The sequence below is a fragment of the Notamacropus eugenii genome, chromosome 6 (assembly GCF_028372415.1).
Source record: "Notamacropus eugenii isolate mMacEug1 chromosome 6, mMacEug1.pri_v2, whole genome shotgun sequence".
NCBI classification, from domain to species: domain Eukaryota; kingdom Metazoa; phylum Chordata; class Mammalia; order Diprotodontia; family Macropodidae; genus Notamacropus; species Notamacropus eugenii.
In genome coordinates, this window is record NC_092877.1 from 18,079,669 (window position 1) to 18,097,730 (window position 18,062).

The 18,062-nt window shown below is 36.0% G+C and overlaps 1 protein-coding gene across 14 annotated transcripts in view; it reads right to left on the reverse strand.

Moving 5' to 3' along the window:
• The window catches only part of HIPK3 (homeodomain interacting protein kinase 3), a 98,081-nt gene that overhangs the window by 72,981 nt on the left and 7,038 nt on the right, over positions 1 to 18,062 (reverse strand). For 2 of the 14 annotated variants that reach the window (XM_072619210.1, XM_072619213.1), the window contains exon 2: positions 9,290 to 9,331. The exons of 11 other annotated variants lie outside the window; for them this stretch is intronic. The gene's annotated coding sequence lies outside the window, so the exon portion shown is untranslated. Of the gene's footprint in view, positions 1 to 9,289; positions 9,376 to 18,062 lie in introns of those variants that run through there. One more of the 14 variants, XM_072619212.1, reaches the window with a different exon arrangement.

Sequence of the window (18,062 nt, forward strand, 5' to 3'; positions counted from 1 at the left end):
GCGGGTCGAGAGGGGAGTGGGGTGCCCCCATAATACAGCCCCCCCCCCCCCCCCCCCCCCCCGGGAGGTAGAAGCTGAGAGGCGGCTGCAGACAGGGGCTCCCCAAGCGGGCGGGAGCCTGAATCCATTGCGGAAGGTCTGTGCATAAACCCCCTGAGGGAACTGAGCCTTAGAGGTGGCCCTGCCCCGATCTCAGCACCAGAACATAATCTCATACTGAATAGCAGCCCTGCCCCCGCCAAAAGCCCTGAGGCTGGAAGCAGCATTTGAATCTCAGACCACAAACACGGGCTGGGAGGATCAGGAGGTGAGGTGGGTGTGAGGAAAATATTCAGAGGTCAAGTCACTGGCTGGGAAAATGCCCAGAAAAGGGAAAAGAAATAAGACTATAGAAGGTTACTTTCTTGGCGAACAGGCATTTCCTCCCTTCCTTTCTGATGAGGAAGAACAATGCTTACCATCAGGCAAAGACACAGAAATCAAGGCTTCTGTGTCCCAGCCCACCCAATGGGCTCAGGCCATGGAAGAGCTCAAAAAGAATTTTGAAAATCAAGTTAGAGAGGTGGAGGAAAAGCTGGGAAGAGAAATGAGAGACATGAAGTCAAAGCATGAACAGCAGATCAGCTCCCTGCTAAGGGAGACCCAAAAAAATGTTGAAGAAATTAACACCTTGAAAACTAGCCTAACTCAATTGGCAAAAGAGGTTCAAAAAGCCAATGAGGAGAAGAATGCTTTCAAAAGCAGAATTAGCCAAATGGAAAAGGAGATTCAAAAGCTCACTGAAGAAAATAGTTCTTTCAAAATTAGAATGGCACAGATGGAGGCTAATGACTTTATGCAAAACCAAGAAATCACAGAACAAAGAGAGAAGAATGGAAAAATGGAAGATAATGTGAAATATCTCATTGGAAAAACAACAGACCTGGAAAATAGATCCAGGAGAGACAATTTAAAAATTATGGGACTACCTGAAAGCCATGATCAAAAGAAGAGCCTAGACATCATCTTTCATGAAATTATCAAGGAAAACTGCCCTGAGATTCTAGAACCAGAGGGCAAAATAAATATTCAAGGAATCCACAGAACACCGCATGAAAGAGATCCAAAAAGAGAAACTCCTAGGAACATTGTGGCCAAATTCCAGAGTTCCCAGGTCAAGGAGAAAATACTGCAGGCAGCTAGAAAGAAACAATTCAAGTATTGTGGAAATACAATCAGGATAACACAAGATCTAGCAGCCTCTACATTAAGGGATCGAAGGGCATGGAACAGTATATTCCAGAAGTCAAAGGAACTAGGACTAAAACCAAGAATCACCTACCCAGCAAAACTGAGTATAATACTTCAGGGGAAAAAATGGTCTTTCAATGAAATAGAGGATTTTCAAGTATTCTTGATGAAAAGACCGGAGCTGAAAAGAAAATTTGACTTTCAAACACAAGAATGAAGAGAACCATGAAAAGGTGAACAGCAAAGTGAAGTCATAAGGGACTTACTAAAGCTGAACTGTTTACATTCCTACATGGAAAGACAATATTTGTAACTCTTGAAACATTTCAGTATCTGGGTACTGGGTGGGATTACACATGCGCACACACGCTCACATACATAGAGACAGAGTGCACAGAGTGAATTGAATAGGATGGGATCATATCTTTAAAACAAAATGAAATCAAGCAGTGAGAGAGAAATATATTGGGAGGAGAAAGGGAGAAATTGAATGGGGCAGGTTATCTCTCATAAAAGAGGCAATCAAAAGACTCATTAGTGGAGGGATAAAGAGGGGAGGTGAGAGAAAAACATGAAGTCTACTCTCATCACATTCCACTAAAGAAAAGAATAAAGTGCACACTCATTTTGGTAGGAAAACCTATCTCACAATACAGGAAAGTGGGGGATAAGGGGACAAGCAGGGTGGGGGGGATGATAGAAGGGAGGGCATGAGGAGGAGAGTGCAATTCGAGGTCGACACTCATGGGGAGGGATAGGATCAAAAGAGAATAGAAGTAATGGGGGACAGGATAGGATGGAGGGAAATATAGTTAGTCCTATACAATACAACTATTATGGAAGTCATTTGCAAAACTACACAGATATGGCCTATATTGAATTGCTTGCCTTCCAAAGGGAAGGGGTGGGGAGGGAGGGAGGAAGAGAAGTTGGAACTCAAAGTGTTAGGATCAACTGTCGAGTAATGTTCTTGCCACTAGGAAATAAGAAAAACAGGTAAAGGGGTATAGAAAGCTATCTGCCCCTACAGGACAAAAGAGAAGATGGAGACAAGGGCAGTGAGGGATGATAGAAGAGAGAGCAAATTGGTCATAGGGGCAATTAGAATGCTTGGTGTTTGGGGGGGGAGGGGAGAAAAGGGGAGAAAATTTGTAACCCAAAATTTTGTGAAAATGAATGTTAAAAGTTAAATAAATAAATTTAATAATATAAAAAAAAAAATCTGAACATTTTTTAGTATATAAACCATAACATATCCTGAAAATTCATAAATTAAATTTGCAGATGTGCATGCTGAAACATGTAACTGAAGATATGCTCAGGTCTTGGGCATTTTCCAGTGGTATTGTGACCAAAGCATTCAGAGAATGTGTTGACTATAACACAATCAGCACATTAAATAACAAGCTTCATCTGACTTTGCAAAACATTCCAACTTTTGGAATAACTTTTTGGAACAAAAAAATGACATGCTGGACATTTCAAAGTTGCTGAAAAATACATTGTCACACAACTAGCTAGGGTGTGTTCTTGTCTTATCTACTCCACTAAAGCTCTACTGACCAAAATAATACTTGGCTGATACTCCCTTGAATATATAGTCACTTCCATTTATAAATGTAAGCTCCTTGAGAATAGGAACTATCTTCTCTTTTGCACAGCTAGATCATGATTAATATAAGTTCTAATAATGCAAAGTTTGAATTAGTACCAACTGTAAAATGATACCAGATCACATTTTGGGTGAAGCAGTTAAGATCTCACTGCTCCACTGTCAAACCGCATTTTTCTATCCTGGAGTATGGGGATGTGATGTGCTGCTATATATGAGGTTACCTAGAGTTGTGTTAACAACAGCATGCCTTAATACCAAAAGGTGCGTGTTTTTTATAAGTTCTTAACAAAATGAACAAAAGGAAATTATAGAGGGATACACTGCCAATGCAAAAAGGAGGCTTAGCATACTAGAACAAAAATTTTATATAATTGAGCGGCATGAATGTGATAAAAGCAACTCTAAAATAGTATGAAATGCTAGAATGCTTGACTCTATGGTAAGGAAAATTATAAAACACACAGGCAGAATAAAAGAAAAAGTCATATAGACTGAAGATTACAGGCAAAAACATTTTTCTTAGCAGAGCAGTCAATCTGGTTGTTTCAAATTGATTTAAGGCAAGAGAAGAAAATGGAAATGAAGTGGGTAATGAAGAAACTTTTACTGCAAAAGTTAGTTGGTTGGATCACTTTAAAAATCAACTTTAATTACATAATATTAAAACTCCCAAAGAGACAGCCAGTGCACATGAGGAGAAGATAAATACTCTGATATTCTGAAGAAAATAATCAAAGGCAGTGGATATACACCAATCAACACATTTTAATGTATATGAAACAGGCTTATTCTGGTAAAGGACACCTTCAAAAACTCTACATGTCTAAGAAAGAAAAAAATCTGGACTTAAAGAGTCTAACCATAGCCTAACCCTTCTGTCAGAATGTCATGAAGAGGGTTTTAAATACCAATGCTTATTTATCAGTCTCAAAATTCTCCCACTCTGAGAAGTTATAATCATCTATCATTTCCAGATCTTTGGTGATCAAATAAAAAAGCATGGGTAATGATTAAAGCTGTTTTTGAAAACATTTTTCAAATTACCTAGCACAAGTGTAGGAAAATGTTGCAAGGACAACAATATCACATTTAAAGCATTATGAATTTTAACTAATGTCCCAGGTAAACCAACTATACTTGATTCACAGTGATAGAATGTAAGAATAGAAATTCACTGAGATAAGGGCTAAGCTCTCATCACCTATCAGTTACATATGAAAATGTAAAGAAAGAACACTTAATGCTGCTAAAAGACTTTAAACAACAATGAAAAACATTTAATCATATTGTTAATATGGGCCTATATTTAGGTATGATAATATATAACTTAAAATTTTTCATTTTCTTAAATTTTGCTTCTTATAGCTATTTTTGAAATAAACTTTAATCAGATATGTATATTATCTTTGCTATTATATTGATAAATAAATACAAACTTTAAATTTTTTAAATTTTTATTACATATTTCCATTGGGTTAGAATAGATTTACCATATTTTATACACAATTTTAAATAGTGAGAATCTGAATAATGCTATTATTCACACTAATTGAGACCTAACTGTATTTGTATGCCCAATATTCAGCACAGTGCTGGCACATAGTAAACACTTAATGTATTTTTTACTCCATTCCTTTACTCTTAAAATTCTTTACAACTAAACTATAGTTGACCTAAGAATATTTGAAAAATGAGGACAAATACAAATGATCTGTATCTAAGACTTCTTCACCCCAATCTACAAACTGAAGTCACTAGAATTACAAATACTGAGTAACTCATTAAAACCACATCAAATGTCTAATGTGGGGCAGGTGAAAGAGGGAAGGAATGGAGGGGGAAAAGATAAAAATATGCTAACTCAAACATATTCTCACAGTGGTAATAGAGGCAAGAATTTTAATGAAGAGAAGTCTCCAAATTCCATAAAACAAGCCTATCTAGAGATCAATTTTACATAATTATCTAATTTTATTTATTCAATACTGCATTTTTAACAAAACATTTCATTGTCCTGTCCTAAACTGAAACATTTTTTAAAAGCACTTACACCTGAGAGCAGAGGAAAGATGGCAGAGTAGAGGCAGAAACCCAGCTGGACTCTCCCAACATTCTCCTCCAAACAACTTTAAAATAACAACTCAAATCAAATTTTTGAAGGGCAGAGCTGAGAAAAAGTCAAAGTAAGATATTTGTCTAATCTAAGACAACTTAGGAGGTCAGCAGGAGAGGTCTGTGACATTGGATGGAGGCCAGTTTAGGGCACATGCAGGGGTAGCACCAGTGGTGGGTATTGGAAGCAGCTGTAACCTGCAACCGCTTTGGGAACTCTCCTCCCTGAGAAGGTAAGGAAGGAGGCTGCACAATTGGTCAGAAAGTGATTATAGGGGACCCTCTGCTGGCACTGGGTGCAAGACCTAGTGCTGTTTGGCAACTCTATTGCCCATACACAGTTCTAGGTCACAGTTCCAGGGTGGAGAGGAGTGCTTGTGGTTGGTCACAAGAGAGCAGGCAGGGGTCCTGGACACAGTTCCAGGCCAGAGAAGAGCACTAGTGTTCTATCACAAAGGACCAGGGAACCTGGTCACACACAGTTCCAGGATGAAGAGGAACACTAGCATATGAAGCTACAAGACAGCAAGGGCCCTTACTGGGTAAAGACTAAAGCACAGGCAAGGAGAGCAATGATCATACCTCTTCCTGGACCACACCACCTTGGAAGTACCAAAAGCTTACAAGCCCTCAGAACTAACTCTTATAACAATAGCATGAAAAAGCCTGAAGCTTGAGGTGATCTCTTTCCACCAATAAGTGAGTAGGACCCAACTTTTAAACTAAAGTCAAGGAATAAGCTGGAAAACTGAGCAAACAACAAAAAAAGAACTTGACTGTAATAGGCTACTACAGTGGCAGGGAAGACCACAACACAAACTCAGAAGAAGACAACATAAAAATAGCTACAAGCAAAGCCTCAAAGAAAAAACCTTCTAATTGGATACAAGCCCAACAAGAATCCCTAAGTTAAAGAAAGAGAGGGTGGTGGAGGAAAAATTGAGAAAAGAAATGAGAGTAATAAAAGAAAATTATGAAAAGAGAATTAATTGCTTAGTAAAAAAGGCACAAAAAAATACAGAATAAAATACCTTAAAAACAGAATTGGCCTAATGGTAAAAGACATACAAAAACTCACTGAAGAAAATAATTCCTTGAAATTAAGAATTAGGCAAGTGGAAGCTAATGACTCCATGCAACATCAAAAGACAATAAAATAAAGTCAAAAGAATGAAAAAATTGAGGAAAATATGAAATACCTCACTAGAAAAACAAGTGACCTGGAAAATGGATCTAGGAGAGAGAATTTAAGAATTACTGGACTACCTGAAAGCCATGAGCAAAAAAAGAGCCTATATATCATATTCCAAGAAATTATCAAGGAAAACTGTCCTATCTTAGACCCAGAGGGTAAAAAAAAAAAAAAAAAAAGAAATGGAAAGAGTCCACGATCACCTCCTGAAAGAGATCCAAAAATGAAAACTCCCAGGAGTATTATAGCCAAATTCCAGAGCTCCTAGGTCAAAGGGAAAATAATGCAAGTGGCCAGAAAGAAACAATTAAAATACCATGATGCCACAGTCAGGATCACACAAGATTTAGCTGATTCCATGTTAAAAGGAGTACAGGACTTGCAATAAGATATTCTGAAAGACAAAGGAGCTAGGATTACAATCAAGAATCACCTACCCAACAAAACTGAGTATAATCTTTCAATGGAAAAAATAGACATTTAATTAAATGGAAGACTTTCAAGCATTCCTGATGAAAAGACTAAAGCTGAATAGAAAATCGAACATTCAAACACAAGACTCAAGAGAAGCACAGAAAAGTAAATATGAAAGAGAAATCATAAAAGATTCAATAAGTTTAATGGTTTACATTCCTATATGGGAAAAAGATACATATAATGCCTAAGAATTTTATCATTATTATGGCAGTTAAAAGATGTCTACAAAGAGGTCAATTATGTTGGGATGATCTCAAAAAAAGAAAAAAGTGAAGAGATGAGAAAGAGGGATATACTGAAAGAAGGGGAGAGGACAAATGGGGAAATAATCTCACATAAAAGAGACCTGCAAAGAAGAGCTTTTACAGTGGAGGGGACAATGGGTGGGGTTGGAGAGACAGTGCTGGAACCTCTCTCTCTCTCAATGGAATGGGTTCTAAGATGGAAGAATATGTGTGCATACGCACGCGTGTTATACATACACAGAGACACACTCTGTTGAGTACAGAAATCCATCTTACCAAAAGGGAAGTAGGAAGGAAATGTGTGTGTGTGTGTGTGTGTTCGTCCTCTGTTGCCAAAGAAGACCATGCCATCAGAGACATAATGATATGACTTGCATTTGACTTTGTTTTAAGTGAGGGAGGACTGTGCAGGTCACCAGCCTCACTTCTCCTCCAGAGCCATTTGAATCCAGTGACCAGATGTTCATCAGGATGACTGGAGATGACCCAGGATGAGGCAGCTGGGGTTAAGTGACTTGCCCAAGGTCATACAGCTAGTGAGTGTCAAGTCTCTGAGGTGAGATTTGAACTCAGGTCCTCCTGCACTGGTGCTCTATCCATTGCACCACCTAGCTGCCAACAGTAGGAGGGGAAGGAGATGAGAGAAAGAGAGAGAGGTGTTAAAAAGTGGAGGGGAGTCAATAAGAGAGACAGGAGGAAGAAGAAAACAGACTTTTGTTGTGGGACAGGATAAAAAGAGAAAGAACAAAAAAACAGAAGAAAACAGGATGAAGGAAAATACACAAGATTCACAACTGTGAATATAAATGGCATGAACTCACCCATAAAACCAAAGTGGATAGCAAAATATGTTAGAAACCAGAATTCAGTATGTTCTTTATAAGAAACAAACACATATGAAACAGAAAAACATACAGAGTTAAAATAAGGGGCTGGAGCAGAATCAATTATGCTCCAACTTAAGCTAAGAAAGGCAGAGATAGCACTTGTGATCTCAGTTAAAGAAAAGCAAAACCAGACCCAATTAAAGAGATAATACTGAAAATTTTTACTGCAAGCCTTATGTCTGGGTCAAGTTCATAAAAATAGGAGCCCTTCCCAAACTGATAAACGGTCAAAGGAAATGAGGAGAAAGTTTTCAGAAAAAGACATCAAAGCTATCTATATTCATGTGAAAAAATGCTCCACATCACTGCTCATTAGAAAAAATGCAAATTAAAATAACTGAGATACCACTTCACACCTATCAGAAATGACAATTTTTGGATGGTATGTGGGAAAATAGGTATATTAATGAATGATTGGTGGAACTGCGAAGTGGTCCAACAATTCTAGAGAACAACTTGGAACTATGGGCAGAGTCACAAAACTCTGCATATCCTTTGACCCAGCTATACCACTACAATATCTGTATCCTAAAGAGATCAAAGAAAAACATAAAATATTTATTGTCATTCAGTCACTTTTCAGTCATGTCAGACTCTTTGTGACCCTCTTGGGGGTTTTGTTGGCAAAGACACTGGAATGGTTTGCCACTTCCTTCTCCAACTCATTTTACAGATGAGGAAACTGAAGAAAATGGCCAAAGTGACTTGGCCAGGGTCACATAGTTATTAAGTATCTGAGGCCAGATTCGAAATCAGAAAGATGAGGCTTCCAGATTCCAGGAGCAGCACTCCATCCACTGGCCACCTACCTGCCCTAACAAACTAGCTATAGCAATTCTTTTTGTTGTGGCAAAGAATTAGAAATTGAGGGGATGCCCACCAACAGGGTAATGGCTCAACAAGTTGTGGTATATAATTGTGATAGAATACTATTGGGCTATAAGAAGTCATTAAGAGAATGGTTTCAGAAAAACCTAGGAAAACCTATATGAACTGATTCAAAATGAAGTCAGCAGAACCAAGAGATCACTGTATATGGTAAAAAGAATATTGTAATGATGATCAACTGTAAAGGGTTTAGCTACTCTGATCAATACAATCATCTAAGACAATTCTAAAAGACTCATAACAAAATGCTATCTACCACCAGAGAGAATTTATGAATGCAATATAAAGTACACAATTTTTTTCACTTTATTTTTCTTGCTCTTTTTTGTGAGATGGCTAATATGAAAATATGTTTTGCATGATTTCACATGTATATTGCTACTGTTTGCCTTCTCAATGGATGGGAGAGTGGCTGAAGGGAAGGAAAGAATGGGGAACTCAAAAAATGTTTTTAATATTAAAAATAAATAGTAATTTTTAAGATATAGAACAGAGATTTTAAAATTAAGTTCTTCCAGTCCAAGGCATTTAAAGTACTATAAAGTGAGTGTATTGGTGTACATATATATATGAGAAACTAAAGGGGAAGGGGTAGAAAATTATAATAATCATCTTTTCAACTGCATATACTTGGAAAAGGTACCTGATATTTAGAAAACATCGGTCTCTAGGAAGATCTTGAGGCCTGGAAAAATAAATTGCCAAAACATGGTTAACTATATTCTATGTCTTAGAAAGAATATTAAGGTCCCAATGTAGCCTATACTACTATGTCTCTAAAATTATATTTTATGCAATTTATTCCAAATTTGGGGTAACTATCTATCCCATTTATATGTTATTTTTTAAAGCAACAAGTCTTTATAAACCTTCTATTATATAACCTTTCTAAAAGGATTGACCACACAATAGCTTCATGAGACAATGACCCAATACAAATAAGAAGAATGTAAAGGCATTTAAAGTACAGATTTAGAGGAACTTAGAGGAGAGGCAGTTAGTCCAAGCCCCCTCATTTTAAAAATGAGGAAATCTAAGACCCTAAGTTCAATGAATTAATCACCCAACGTTGTAAAGACAGCAAATAACAGAACCAAGATCTAAATCCAAGTCCTGTGATATCAAATCCTGTACTCTTTCCACTGTACCACTGCTATAAAGTATCACAAAATATTGTGCTCCTTTCTCTTGCCCTTCCTCTCCAGAGATTTGAAAGAAGGGCTAAGTATGAAAAGTCCGAAGAGAGCCAAATGAAGTTCAAGAAAAATTATAGGGATCATTTAAGGAATCTTAAGTGATTTTAATATATTTTAAATAGTACAGCATTAGGAGTTTCATAAAACTCATTATATTTAGACATTTATCTTGATCAAATATTAATGATCAATTTTGATATTATATAGGGGAAAAGTCCTAAACACAGTGAGAACATCAATTTTCTTTTTTTTGGGCAATGGCTTTTTTATTTAAAATAAATTTGTATTGATATATCTTGGTTTTTTCTCAGCTATATTTCTTACTCTTCTTCTAGCACCCATCTTTTATAACAAGTAATTTAAAAAGAGGATGACAAAAAAGTAGACAAAATTAACCAACATACTGAAAAAGTATGATAGGGCTATATGCCCTGTTCCATATCTCTGGTCTGCAAGACCTGGGTAGAAGTGTTTGCTCATATCTCTTCTGTGGAGCCAAATTTGATCATTATAATTTTAAAGCACGAAGTTTTGTTTTGCTGTTGTTCTTTCCATTTATACTGTTGCAGGCATTAAGCATATTTTTTCCCCAGTTCTTCTGGCTTCACTTTGCATCAATTTGTATGAGTCATTACAAGATTCTCTATTCTTCTTATTCCTCATTCACGTGAACACAGTAATATTCATTATTCATGAATCACACTTTAGCCACTTCCCAAACCAATGACCATTACAATTCTTTATTACCATGGAAAATGCTGCTATATTTTGCTTCATATAGTGTCTTTCTTTTTGTTTTTCATCTCCTTAGGACATATGGTTATGTCTGGAGGAAATGATATGAACATTTTAGGTCATCAGTTTCAAAGCAAAAGAGTGATTATCACTGCTTTTAAATTATTGGTTGACTAATTTTGTCAATATAAATTTATAAATTTGCATTATATGCCAAATCAAATAAATCTTTTTCTTTTCCTCAATTCTTATCCAAACAAAACAACATATGATCAAATCTCAAAAAACATATTCTGAAAAACTTGCATCCACACGAAGAATCATCATAAGAATTCATCAGGTTACCACATATCTTTGAAAATAGATGTCAAAGGAATAAAAGAGAATGAAAAGACATAATATTAATTATATTGAATTTCAATAATGAAACTAATCAAAAAAGAAGAGTAGAATTTCTCATCTGCATTTTGCAGACCATTCTTTTCTCTGAGCAAAAAAGGAAAAAAATTGGTACTTGGTTCTTTCATTAATAAAGAAATCTAAACACCAGGATCTTTCTTATTATCATAAGAATAAACAGCAATCATAAAACAACCCTAATGAAAACATCAGCACTGGACACTAAAGAGCATTGGATTTACAGTCAAAGGTTCAGATTCCAACTCTGCCATTTATTATCTGTACCCTTTGGAAAAAATCACTAAACTTCTTTGACCTTCAAGTTTCCTTCTTTATAAAATGGAGGGGTTGGATTAGACAGCCTCTAAAATCCTTTCCTGTTCTAAATCTACGATACTAATCAAATTATAACTTTGTCCTTTAAATTGTATTTTAAAAGTCCAAAATTAATTTGTTGGTTAGGCAATAAGTAACAGCTGAAGTAATTTCTGAAAGTAAGAAAGCAAAATATTTTTCCACTATTCAACTGTACAATAACAGTCAAATAAGTCAGATTTCATCAATCTCAGCGTTACTGATGTTACATTGTTGTATTGTTTCTTACAAAAGTATTACAGATTTACCTACAGCCATGAGAAGACTGGTAGTAAACCAGTACCATGAATTCTTAAATTCATAAAATACTATAAAATGTTATTGATATGTTTTTTAAAAGTTTCAAGATGTCAATGTTATAAAAATGCAACAAACACTATAGTTAAGAAATGAAATCAGGCATCCTTCAAGAAAACAAACGTGCCAGATTTTTGCCATCCGTAGCATATGGGAAGTCTTAACCTACTAGGTGTGAAGGAAGCTTCTGTGAATATGGAGGGAGTGTAACAAGGACTATTCTGCTTTTGTTCTACTTATACTAGCCGCTGAAAAATTTTAATGTACAAAGTAACGAAGTGGAAAGAATGAAGAACTTGGAGATATAGGGCTGATTTTAAATCCTGACTCTGCCACTTGTTTCTCCTTGATGTCCTGCAAACAATGGAACCTTTCCCAGGGTTTAATCATCTGTAAAATGAGGAGGTTAACTTATAGATGATTCCTATGGTCCCTTTTAGCTCTTAATTAGTTCTTACTCTGGGGCCTGTGAACTTGTTTTTTAATATTATAATAATTACATTTCCAACTTAACAACTTCATGTTACATATCTGACAACATTATTTCAAGATATCCATAAGTTTCCCCAGGCTGCCAAAGGGATACATGCCACAAAAAAAGGTTAAGACTCCTTGCTCTAGATTTATGACCTAAAATATTACATCAGACCTCTGCAAGAAACCTGAGCGTCCTGTATCTCTTCCTTCTCCTACCTTATCCAATTACCAGACCCTATCAATAGAAATGCAAGGCATCACACTTTGCCCTCCAAGCAAACTGCCCAGTTCTGGCTCCTGAACACACAACTCTGTCCTCCAGCTTCCATGCTTTTTCTCACGCTGCTCCCTCCCTATGCCTGAAATGTCTGTACTCCTCTTTTTCTCCTACTCATCCTTTTAAATTCAGCTCACATTTGAAGTCCTCCGTGAAGTCTTCCCAGATACTACTTTCCCCATTTACATAACAACTCCCCTTTTCCCCTTTGATCTCACATTGTACTGTTTTGAAAGTCTCTGATACACTTATTTAATATTATGCATACCTGCATTAAATTGTAAAACCAAAGATGTGCCACATCTTCATTAAGTTTTTTGTATATGTACCAGTACCACAATGTTCAGGAGAGTAAGTGCTCAACAAATTATTTTATTTTCATTCTTTAAAATAGTTAAAAAACACAATTCAACAGCAAGTACCATCAAAGCATTAAATCAAAAATAGAAGTGGATAAGGCACTGAACCAATTAACAAGCATATAAGCTATCGGCCACATGCCTACTTCTGAAACACAAATGGACAGGTCTTCAAGGAACTTGCATTATAAGGATACACTGGCAAATATGTAAAAAATGTTAGAAATTGTTTCAGTGACCCAAATTCTACAGGCATTTCCAAATTTAGTGCACAAAAATACCTGAGCGATCTGCAAACTAATCTGCAACAGTTAAAGCTAAAGAAGTTTTCATTTATACTTTAACCAAAAAAAAAACACAAAAAACCTGAAAAACGAAATTCCAAGCAATAAAAGAAACTGATAAGCATGCAAAGGCTGGTTTATATGCAGATCAGTGCCACACAAAAGCTTTTTTTTTTTTTTAATATTCTATTTTCTTATAATCAACCTAAGCTGCAAAACTTCAAAAATTTCAGGAAACCTTGTTGGACTCTGAATTATTTCTCTGGCTTTACACTCATAAATATTAAATTGACTAAATCAAAAAGATCCACAAACACTATAAGAAATGACAAAGAGAGTGATTTTGGAAAAACCTGAAAAAACTTACATGAACTGATTCATAGTAAAGTGAACAGAATCAGGAGAATATTATACACAGTAACAGCAATATTGTTTGATGAAGAACTGTGAATGACTTAGCTATTCTTAGCAATACAATGATCTAAGACAATCCCAAAGGACTAATGACAGGAATATTATCCATCTCCAGAGAAAGAACTGATATTGCGTGAATACAGCCTGAAGCATGCTATTTTTCACTTTCTTTCATTCAAGTCTTCTTGTACAAAATTACTAATATGGAAATGTTTTACCTAATTGCATATGTATAACCTATATCTGATTGCTTACTGTCTCAGAGAGGGATTTTAAACAAAAATGTTGAAAAATTGAGGAAAAAAGAGCCACAAACATTTTAACTGTGAAATATAACAAAAAATCTTAAAGCTTCTGAACTTACATCTAATTCAAGAAGCAGCAGCTCCCTATTACATTTAAACACCTACTACAAACAAAGTACAGTAATAGCCATTGACAATATAAATGCCAAACAAAAAATAGTCCCTGCCCTAGAAGAGTTGATATTATAATGGAGAAATATAGTTGGACACATACAGGATAATTTGAGAAAGCAGAAAGCAGAAATCATTAAGGAAATAAAGAAAGGCTTCACACAGAAGGTGACACATAAATAACTTTTGGAAAGAAGAAATCTGGAGTGTACAATTCAGTAATGGAGATAAGCTACATAAAGGCATAGAGGTGGAAGATGAACTGCTAAGTATGGGAAACAGCAATTAGGTCAATTTGGTCCCAACTGAAAGGGGAAGCATGTGAAATGAACCAATTAAGACAGGCAAGAGCTAAATAGTAAAAGACCTTGAATGTCAAGTTGAAGAGTTTGTATTTTAATCCTAAAGATGAAAAGGAGCCACTAAAGGTTCTTGAGCATGGGGGTAATATGGCAAGCTTTAAGGAAAACTGTCTTAGCAGCTGTTCAGAAGGTATATGGAACAGGGAAAAAATGGAAGCCAGGAGATGAATTAGAAAAAAAAAATTACAGGAGTCCAGATGAAAGAAAATGAAGCTTTGAACTAGTTGTGGCCATTATGAACAGAAAGAGGGTAGATGAGAGAGATGTTTTAGAGATAGATTCTACTTGGCAAATGACTGGACATGGTAATGAAGAGAAGAGCTGGGGATGACTTCAAGGCATTAGCCTGAGAAATACAAGAAGCAGTGTTGCCTTACCAGAAATAAGGAAGTTTAGGGAAGATTTCATTCAGTACATTCTGAGTTTGAGATGCCTGAGTTTGAGACAGTTGATATCCAAAAGGTTGAGTGAAGACTAGATAGCTCGCAGAAGAGTTTAGGGCATTGTCTTACTGGTGTGTGTTCATCCTTTGTCGCTGAAGAAGACCATGACATCAGAGAAATAATAACATGACTTGCACTTGACTTTGTTTTGAATGAGGGAGGGCTGTGCAGGTCAACAGCCTCACTTCTCCTCCAGAGCCATTTGAATCCAGTGACCAGATATTCATCAGGATGACTGGAGATGACCCAGAACAAAGATAACTGAAAGGAGGAGAGCTGATAATATCATGAAGAAAGTATTAGAGAAAGAAAGGAAGATGGCCCAAGGTAAAGCTTTGCAAGTCCATCAAAGTTAAATGAGTGATGATCAGCAAAAAAGACTCAGTGCACAATTTCATTAAAAACTAGAGAGTAAAGAAAGAGTACACAAGAAGAGGGGGCAGTCACACTACCACTGAGACAGAGCATTTTAAAAGTTTGAAAACTGAGAAAAGTCCACCAGATTTTGCAGTTGAGAGATCTGGTAACCATGGAAAGAATAAGCTCACTGATAAACCTAAGAAAGTGAAATCAGAAACCAGATTGCAAAGTGTTAAAGAGTGGGAAGAGAGGAAAATGGAGGCAGTTGTGTACAGATAGCTTTTTCTAGGAGGTCTGCTATGAAAGACAGGAAATACAGAATAATATCTTGTGGGAATAGCAGGGTCAAGTGAAGTTGTGTTTTGTTTTGTTTTAGGCTCAGGAGACCTGGGCATGTTTGAAAGGAAGAAGGCTAGGAACCAGTAGATAGGAAGAGAATGGGAATCAGCAAATGAAGATGATTGAGGTGATGAGATGAGAGAGAATAGGACTGAAGATACAAGCAGAAGGGCTTTACTCGGTAAGGACTGGAAAATGATGTCAAGGACTTTTGAAGTGTAAAATAAAGGGGAAGTATGACACATGTTCCCTATTTCCTCAGTAAGTAGGAAGCAAGGTTCTCTGCTGAAAGGGGAGAAAATGAAGGGGGAAATAATGGTATAGGAGAATTAAGGGGAAAGAAAGTTTGAGATAGTTACTATGGGGAGTACTAGAGAAAGTCAATGAGGAAAGAATAAAAGGATTGCCAAATGCTCCAGTAAGGGCCAAGCTGAGATCAAATAACAGAAATTTGTAGTGTACTCAGTCAATATGGTTGTGAGACTTCCTCCAGTTCTGTTCAGTAGCCTACAAGTATAAGTATGGGGAAAAGATAGTGAATGTAACTTATGACTGGAATATGGCAAGGCATGAGTGGGGTGAGGATAAGGATGCAAAAGATTTTGGAAGAGTAAATTAAACTGGTTAACTATAGAGTCCAGACTGGGAAAGAAAGTGAGTCCTAAGGAATGCAAGATGGAATGACAGAAGGTTGTGGTAAAGATGAAAAAGCTCAAAAGGGGTAAAAAAAACAGGAAGAGGTAGATAGAAGGAGAGCTGAAAACTTTAGGAGTAGAGGGTTCAAGTATTATTTGAAAAATGTACTGTCTTACAGAGAATCAACAAAAATTCCCGATCTCGGCTAATAAAGCTTCAAGATGGCGATATAAATGGGGGGGGGGGGGGAGGCAGGGGGAAGGGGTTTGAGGGAACCTGTTCAAAATTTAGTGTCATTAAACTGAAAATAATTTAAAATTAAGATCATCTATGCCATAAGATTAATTTTCAAGTCTAAATACACTTTCCATTGACATACTGCAAGTCACACTAATTTTGATGATGTAATCAATTACTTTACTACAGCTAGAGTTGTAATCACTATAAAATTTGTCTACTTGTATATACACAAATAAACAATTTTGTTGTGGTACAATAATTATATTTCCAAATTATAATTAATGATTATAGAAATTTTTTTAACTTTCATTCTCAAAAAGATGTGGCTCTGTTGTTTAACACAACAGTTTTCTAGCTATCCATACACAAGCACCTGAGACTAACAAACATCTTCCAGGTATTTTAAGGTTATCACAAAGATTCACACATCTTACAGACAAACTGCCCAAAAATCCTTCCATTAAATTTTATTACTAGAAGAAAGAAACTTACCTCATCTCAACAAAAGTTTAGGATCATCAGAAACAAAATTGTATATTACACTATACAATGAACATATTTCTCTAGGATATTCAATTCCATTTTTAGCATGGAAGCTCTACCTGGCTTATTAATTATTTAAAACTGGCAAACATCTGAAGTCATATAGTCTTCCAAACTTATGAGACTCTTTTGTATTATTAAACAGATGACAAAACAATATGTAGAAACATAAATAAATATCAGTGTTTTATAGAGCTCTACAAAGTCCTTGCAGCAAGTATTTCAGAGTATATCATTTGACAAAATTAAATTTTTTCTTTTTTCATTTAAGAGAAAAAAGCAAAATAACTTGGATTTATTGCAATTGTTTTAATCAACTCATTTTTTTAAAATTTCTAAAATTAAACTATTTCAAAAATCCAAACAGATTTTTCTTTTTTCCTATCAGGTTTTAGATTACAAGTAAATTTAATGGTCTATCACAAACAGAAACATATGTCGAAATAATTAAACACAAAATTGATTTTTTTTAAAAAACCCTCTTTTTCCAAAGTTTTAAAAGCCAAATTGAATTTTAATGAACATGTGAGTTCCTGTGATAAGTAGTTATGCAAAATGCAAAGGATTATATATGAGTCTTCTCCTATGCTGGTGATCTTCACCTCACCTCATGCCCACCACCCCAAATCTTTGATCCAGTGACACTGGCCTCCTAACTGTTCCCTAAACAAGATACTACATCACCTGACTGCAAGTATTTTCACTGGCTGTCCCTTCATATCTGAAATGCTCTACCATCTCATCTCTGCCTCTGGATTTCCCCAGCTTTCAAGTCCCAGCTAAAATCCTGCCTTCTACACAAAGCCTTTATCAGCTTTTCGTAATTCTAGTGCCTTCCTTCTGTTGATTATTTCCAATTTATCGTGTATATACAGTTTGTAGATAGCTGTTTGCATGCTGTCTCCCTCATTAAACTGTAAGCTCCTTGAGAGTAGGGGTTGTCTTTGCATTACCAGAGCTTAGTACATCGCCAGGCACATAAAAGGTGCTTAATAAATATTTATGGCTGGCACAATGACTTTGTGTTTCACCAGGACTTGTAGTAAGAAGTCTTTCATAGACAGATACTTCCCTACAGAAAAGGATACCAGTAAAGGAGGAAAAAGGTCCACATCAGTCTTACTATTTGTAAATAAAGTAATTCCTCTTTTTCTTTGTAACCTTTTTTCAAATCTCTGGTGACTTAGTAGTCACTTTTCTAAGAGTGATACAATCTTTCACACCAATTCCACTGATAGGGGAAGAAAGTATGGTGAAGTAAAAC